We start from the raw sequence: 7920 nt of genomic DNA on the forward strand, positions 1-7920 counted from the left end.
ACCTCTGCTAAAGCAAGCATTTCTTTCTAGAGGTAATCTAAATTAATTCTCAGTTCTTTGCAGGGGCAATCCAGATGACCTGTTGGTCTGGCAACTAAACCTGCGAACCTTTTCTGTCACTGTCGACTGCGTCTCGTGCCTTCTGCTCATAAAAATAAAAAAAGGCTGTATCGATATCACCGCGATGCACTCGACACGTATCCGGAGGCAGCACGCTGGCTGTGCGACGAACTTCACAAGGTGTAGGAGCTGAAGAGAGTATGTAGCTTGTGGACGGCCATGACTGTGGAGCAGGAAGCGAAGTGTGCACTTTACGGCTTCCACGGGGAGGGCTTCACTGAGGGCAAGGATGTGACGGGGTCCTTGGTGGTCAGGACCTCAGTCGTGGTGGCGAGAGGTTCCCTGTCGCTGGCGGCGTCCATGCTGGGCACCACCGCGGCGAGGGCGCTGAGGGGCTTCCCGACAGTGTCCCTGGTGGTCGGGACTACCGTCGCGGCGGCAGACCCCTTGCGTGTGGCGCTCCGCACGGGCACTTCTGCGGCGGGTTCCGAACCGGGCGACAAGGCGCTGCCTCAGAGCCTTCCCCCTGTCCGAGAGGCCGACCGGAAGGCCGACCGGAGGGCCGGCAGGAGCCAGCTTCTCGGGAGCCGACGCTGACCTCTCCGAGCTCGGCTCAGAACCGTCCGAGCTCGGCTCAGACTCCAACTCTGACTCTTCAGGGTCGGAGTCTGACTCCGGTTCTGGCTCGCGCGATGCAAGGCAGATGTTGTGGAGCACTGCACATGCCGAAATAATTGCGGTGGCTGTTGAAGGGTGGTAATACAGAGCCCGGTGCCTTTGCAGACACCGGAATCTGTTTTTCAACAGCCCGATGCAGCGCTCCACAACAGACCTGATCGAGGAATGCGCCTTATTAAACCGGCCGCAAGCGATGGAGGTCGCGTGGTTCCCGGGGACAGGGGTGATGAGCCAAGGCTCCAAGGGGTAGCCGCTGTCACCTGCACATGTAGAGGATGGAACATATTACATTCTTTACTTTTTAAAATAAAAGGCAAGAAAACAGCTGTGTGCAACTATGTCAATTATAATGTAACTTAAGTGTGACTTAAAAGTATGTTAATATTTCTGCACTACAGTATCAGTTTACATTATAATTAATTAGCACCAGCTTGCCTGCAACTCCCTGTTATTTCATGTAACTATGTGTTTTCCTGGTGGGTTGTATGGGATGTGTGCACGATTCCTGAGGGGTGCTGTGTTGTATGCAAGTGCATTATTAGGCCCTTGCATCCGACAGATAAAAGCTCTGTTGCTTTTGGGAGTGTGGCCGTGACCTTAGGCACGGGCAGAGCAGAACACGCTGGCCTTGTCTTTGGCAAGCAAGGGGATAAGGCGCCAGTTCGACGAACCTCTTTCCTAATCCTCGGTGGAGTTGGAGATGGGGAAAAGAGAGGGGGTGGTTAGATTGGAAAGGAGTCAGGTCCTGTTGGGACACGGAGGCTCTAATAGGAGGAGCTATATAGGCAGACCGAAGAAGAAGGGTCAGGGAAAAGAATCCAGTGTGTGGAACAGAGACGACCCGAGGACAGATTTGGCGAGCCCCAAGTGGCCAAGGAGGAATTGATCCCATTCCGTACAAACTGACTCAAAGCGACCAGGCGAGCACCCAGGGATCAGCGAAAGAGCTCCAACTTCATGCAAAAACCAACCAGCAAGAGGGTACAGGCAGACAGTAACAGTGAGTGGGCCGAACCGGACAGCGACTCGCACTGCGGTTGCATGCCTTGCGCAGTCTATCACTGTCGTGAGATTGGTGTAGTGTGGCTTTCGTAGCCTGCAGAGTGTGAGAGTTATGTGGACATAAACAGAGATTAATGGCCAAACTTTGGGTGTTGTCTCACTTCAAGGAGTTCTAGCAACTGTGTCTGTGTGCCTCACAACAAGCACAGTACGTGTGGTACTGTGGCTTTCAAGCAGTGGGAGCCACCGTGTCCGTAAGGAATGAATTTAGTATGCTCACCAAGCAGGAACCGGCCGTCGCGTGGCAGCTGCCCTTGCTCGAGTTGGTTTCGGAGCCAGGAAAATTGCCACGCGAAGGAGTCGTGCACCGACCCGGGATACCGTGGGTCGATGCACATTATCCGGCAGTCGGCGTCACACACCTGAATGTGAGAGAGATATTGACATGTAATTACCTGAATTCACAAGTAGTAGATTGTACTTATGGTTCACAAAGCAGTCGCAATTTCAGAACCTTTTTAAGTTATTTTGTCTGATATATGCATGTCAACACACCTTCCTGGATGCAAGGTACAACTAACTACCTTGAAACAAAAATAATGTTTTTTTTTGTTTTTTACGGAAGCTTTAACAGACAAGTATTATTTTTGGGTGAAGCGTCTCACGGCTCACATGCTACGTAGAGCACACGCTCGCGCAGTCGTGAGACCCCACAGCCCGCAGTCATAAAACGGCATACTTAAACCGTATCGGCAATACGTATTTTTTTTTCTATAGATTTGGGGCGCGTTTTGACAACGTAACATGAGTGTACTTACCTCCATCACGTTGAGGGCGTAGAAGTACTTGCGGCACCAGTACGCCGCCTTCGTGACTGTGGGGTCGTTCTTGGACGGGCCGACGATGGAGACCATGGTCCCGTCCACGCAACCGATGACGCCGGGTATCCTGCCGAGCAGCCTGAAGCCCTTCTCCGCGTCGAACCTCTCGCTCGGCGTCTCGGGGAAGTGGATCCAGCCACGCTGGGCCCCGAGACGACGCACGATAGCGACGGACACGGCGCGGACCGCAACGCTGACTGTCTTTTGGTCCCGCGCTACGTGTTCGTCGCTCGCCACCATGTTTTGGAAGCTCCCCGTGCCGTAGAAGCGCAGTGCACACAACACTTGAAGCTCTGCAGTCATGACCGTCCACGAGGTACGCACTCTCCTCACCTCCGGTTCCTCGCGAAGTTCGTCGCACAACCACCGCACCACGATCTTGGGCAGGCGGTATTGCTTCCGAAAGATCTCCTCCGGGAGCTCGAATGCATCGCGGTGTTCCCGATACAGCCTTTCGGGCGAAAAAAAAAGCTCTATTAAAGACAAAGTCGAATTGACGAGACGGCGACGCCTCGCCGCCGAAAACACGCTGCCAATGACACCTAGTTCCGAGCAAGTACCTTTTGAAACGTACTCGGTACAAAACGAAACGTCATTTTGTTGTCACGTCCGGTAGCCGACTCCGCCCAGTTTTGCCGACTCCGCCCACATTTTTCTAGGGAAATTACGTCACTTTTGTTTCCAACCAATCAGACGTGATGACGTCCCTTCCGTGTACTAAAAAAAGGTACATGTACAATGTCGAACCTAGCTATCCAGTGCCACCAAACGGCCGGAAGAAAGCTGCCTTATCGTCGAGGTTATTGTGTGGACGAAAGGCATTTCAGCGATGTTCTTGTCGTTACTTTCCTTTTGGCCGTCAGGCGATAACTGAGTCAACACCGATAGTAGTGGTGCTCGGTAAAATAAAATAAAAACCGTGTTTCATAGTAATCTTTCTTCCTCCCTGACGGTGGTTGTTTCCCGGTCCCCGTAGTCTCCCTCGGGCTTCGATTGGGATCGGGTGACCGTGGAACGCTGTGCTGTGCCGTCGGGCTCTGCCGTTCTGGGCAGTCAGGGACACTCGGAGACGTGATGGACTTATTATGAATATAGTTACACTGATGATCGAATATACGATACAGACCTAACGTCAACAAGTGCGTCTCAGCGCCAAGTGCCTTACCGCGCATTCACGGTGAAGGCAAGCTCTACCAATATACGCGGCGCCTCGCTCCGCGCACGGGCTCGTTCCAACTAAACTTCTTCCTCAACACGGCGCGCCGACATTCCAAAAAGTGCCGGACCTCTTTTCCTCCCTGGAGGCGTCCGGCGTCCGCAAGGTCCTGGCAATGTTATCTCTCCGGCGGCAAGGGCGGTCCTGGGGACGAAGGCTCCGTTCTAGTGGTGCAAAGCTATCGATAGCACTGTGGATGCTATCGACAGTGAAAGCCAAATCTAACTATCTATATATCACTATCGATAGTCGACTATCGTAAAACTATCGATAGAATACTACCGATAGTGGACTGTCAACAAATTATCAATAGTACTATCGATAGTTGACTACCGTAGTACACTATCGATTGTTGACTATCGTGATACTATCGACAGTATATTATAGATAGTCGACTAACGGGGAACTATCGATAGCCGACTATCGTAGAGCTATCAATATTATTTTATTAGGTGACGAAGAACCTCAAGAGGCCATGTAGAAAATGTGAAACTCCGGCAAACACGCAAGTTTAGGGCTTTCCGATAATTATTTAGAGACAATCTAAAACCTGTAGGAAACTTTTAGAAGGCGGTGGAAATTCTGTCGAGAAATTATTGACAATCAATAATTGATAAACTATTGATCGTATACTATCGAACACGTGGAAATAAAATGTGTCGATGGTGAAATAGTGATATTTTTCTTTGTAGGTTCCCGAAGTTTTTTGTTCTTTTTAGATTGCTTTTCAGGAGCTTGCAAATGTTGTTTATGTGGAGCCCAAGTTTGTCTGCTCCTTGAGAAGCGGCTGCGGTGACGTCAGAATGCCGAGTTCTGATTGGTTCTGATGGAGGGATTGTGGGGAGACCTCAGTCCTAGCTGCCTTGAGGTCTATTCCATGTTCTTCCGGTCGGAGCCAATCAGAGCTCAGCGTTCTGACGTCACCGAAACCCTTGGCCAATAAGCAGACAAACTTGCGCTTCCGCTTCGCATAAGCAGAATTCAATCAAGAAAATGGAAATGCCTTTGTCTCGCCCGATAAGTAAACTACGCAGAGCATCGTGAGGTCACGAGTCACGACCTTAGCGAGATGAAAAGATAAGTGCGGCGTTTCTTTCGACCAAACAGGTGGGGAGCAGAAAAGGAAATGGAGTTGCCTTTCAAATTCACTATTCTTGTTGTTGTTTTGTTTTTTATTGAAATCGATCTTTATTGCCAACAATATCGTCACTTGGATCACGGCGAGCTTTTGTTTCTATCGTTCATTTTTGATGCAGACTTATTGTAATTAAAAGTTGAGAAGAAAAATAAAAGAATCGGCAACTAACTATGTTGGCTTGGTATAAGCCTTTTTTCTGGTAATGCTCAATTTGAAGTATCCACAATCTACTTTCTTTTACATTTATCAGGGAGGTCTATAATAGTGGGTCCTAACGTTAGAGGCTCCTATTCGCAAATATCGGGTGAGGTAAAAACAAATCTACCCGTGTACTTTACAAATATTTTAATGTTTGGATGACAAGACGATAGCAATACGAATCATCACCAAATCAAATATACAGATGCGCTGTAGTCATTTTACTTTTCCCAAAAGCCCTCCTTACCTCTCTCTTGTAGTTCGCTCCTTGTTTTGTTTTCGGTAATTCCGTACAACTTTGCATTAATTAATCTGTTTGCAATGCACAGAAAGATGACCCCCTTGTAAACAGTGGCTATGTTTTCGGATTCGATCATTAGCACACCGTCCATCTCTCCGACGCAGTGGTCCCACGTAGCTTCCACCATGTCATTATGGTATCCAGTAAATCCCACCCGCCATACAAGGCACGACGAACGGTCAGGCGTGCTGTTCTTGACACGTGTTTATAGAGTGCTTGAGCTTCGAGCCGGCTTCCAGTCACCTCTTATGCGTGCCCTATGTCTTCCTTTCCTCCTTCTTTGTTCTCGTGCGAGATCGAGTTCGAAACAAGCCGCTAGGATTACAGTGGCGCTGTTATGTCAGCAACTATAAAGCCCCTCGATGTAGATGGTTGAGCGTGTTGGTTATTAATTCACGATAAGGAAAGAGGGACATTTAAGACAAACAGACAAGACAGGCTTTCGATGTGTTTGCGCTTGTCTTGCAAGTAGCGTCAAATGCGCGAGTGCACGAGGCCCATGTCTCGAGCGGTTCTTGGAAGCAAATGGCGGCGCAGCACTGATATGAGCGGGCCTTGGAAGCGAATGGCGGCGGAGCACCCGCTCATGGCACGTGTCTCGCGCGCTTCCACAACAATGGTTGGCGGTACTTGTAAAAAACGCTTTTATCAAGGGGCTTTAAGCAACTACCGTGTTCATTCATGCTAAAGTCCGGCCAGAATCAGAAAAATTTCTAAAAAACGGGGGGAGATCATCGCTCACACTTTCTCAGCCTGCTGCACCATTCATTGCGGATGAACGGGCCTAATAGGGCAGCGACCATTAGGGTTTTGTTCTGAAGCGAGTGATGCAGGGCGCCGCTATTTTTGCTTGCCTTAAGGCCCGTTCACACATGCAGCGGAGCGCTACAAGCATAGCGCTAACCTCGCGCTAAGCGCGTGCTGACGGCAGCGTTCACCAGCTTTGTATCGCACCGTCAAAACTGTTGCTCATGGCAGACGATAAGTAGCTGATGGCACGTGAGGAGCGCTACATCAGCGCTTCGCTGCATGTGAGAACCGGCCTCTAGGCTCCTCTCGAGCTTCGCGTTAGGCGCGAACACTAACCCAAAAGGTGGTTTAATTCAGCGCTTGCGTAGTGGTGAGCCCCTATTTCTTAGGGGGCTTCTAACGTTAAAGTCCCCTGTTCTAAAACTGCCTATTGACAAAAAATGATGTTTCAAACATTACGTGACGCGTCCAAAATTTTGAAGTTGTATTTTATACCAAACGGCAAACCATTATTACACACCGTTATCCAAATCTGCCAAAATAGAATCGAACAAAAAGCGACAACATATCACGGCTAACAAAACCTAACCGGTTTTGTTAAGAGCCAGTTCCCAAATTTCAGGAATTAGCTCTGAATGGTCATCAGTAGGAAAACAAAAGTATAATCCCCAGCAGAGTGCCACTTTCACGTGTAACTGTTCGTGAAGTAACATCGAACATTTGAATAACAAAATAATCGAAATCGTGAAAAAAAAAAAAAAGAGTTAAAAACATTTGTGCTAAATATCTTCAGCAAGCGTTTTCCCGAGCTCCAAGAGCATATAAATAAATAAATAAAAAACCGAATATACACTTTATTTTAACAAATGCAGGCGTACCAAAGTACCAAACCTGCTATATGACCCGAAAAATATTTTTTTTTTTTAAATGTGCGCACAAGAATTTCTGTTTTGTCTTTACATTTATTCTACGAAAATGCAACTTTATGTTTAGTTTTTTTTTTTTTTTTTTTTTTTTTTTTTCTATGGGGACTATTCACTGGACGCCATATTTGTGGGTGCTGTTTAGAGCGCATGCTCAGAACGAGCTGACATCAATAGAATGCTAAGACCGGCAGTCTTGATGGTGCGGAATGCACGTTGCAAAAGAACTGTGGAAGCTCGCCATCAGCACGCGCTCAGCATTCGCGCACACAGCTATGGCCGTTAGTGAATACACCCTATTTGACGTTTTGCGGAGAGCCCCGCGTTGCCTGCTCAGACACATCCAAGCACCCCCCGGGAAAATGGGAAGTTTACGCCGCTGGAGACAAATACGCACGAAAAGCAATTACGCCATGTCGCTGGAAGGGGCGAAGCCCTCCCGCGCCTGGGACGCCTTTTTCGGGGGTCGATACGGGACAGTTACGTCCGTGACGTCACTGCCGGAAACGCAAAAATCTAACGAAAATATATACTTTTTTACGTTTTGCGGGAAGTTTGTTGCGGGTTGTTTGTGTCCCGTGTTGGGGCGGTTGGAGGCGGCGGTTGCGGTGTGTTATTGTTGCAGTGCCATGCGCTAAAGAACAGAGGCCAGATTCACAAAACGATCTTACGCCACAATGTATACGTATGACAACAGCTCCGGAGTCATCTTTGTACGATCAAATCAACATGACCGGCAACGTCACTCAGTTAATTGGTCGCGACAACCAACG

This window comes from Ixodes scapularis, unplaced genomic scaffold (assembly GCF_016920785.2).
Source record: "Ixodes scapularis isolate PalLabHiFi unplaced genomic scaffold, ASM1692078v2 PGA_scaffold5__190_contigs__length_132052651, whole genome shotgun sequence".
NCBI classification, from domain to species: domain Eukaryota; kingdom Metazoa; phylum Arthropoda; class Arachnida; order Ixodida; family Ixodidae; genus Ixodes; species Ixodes scapularis.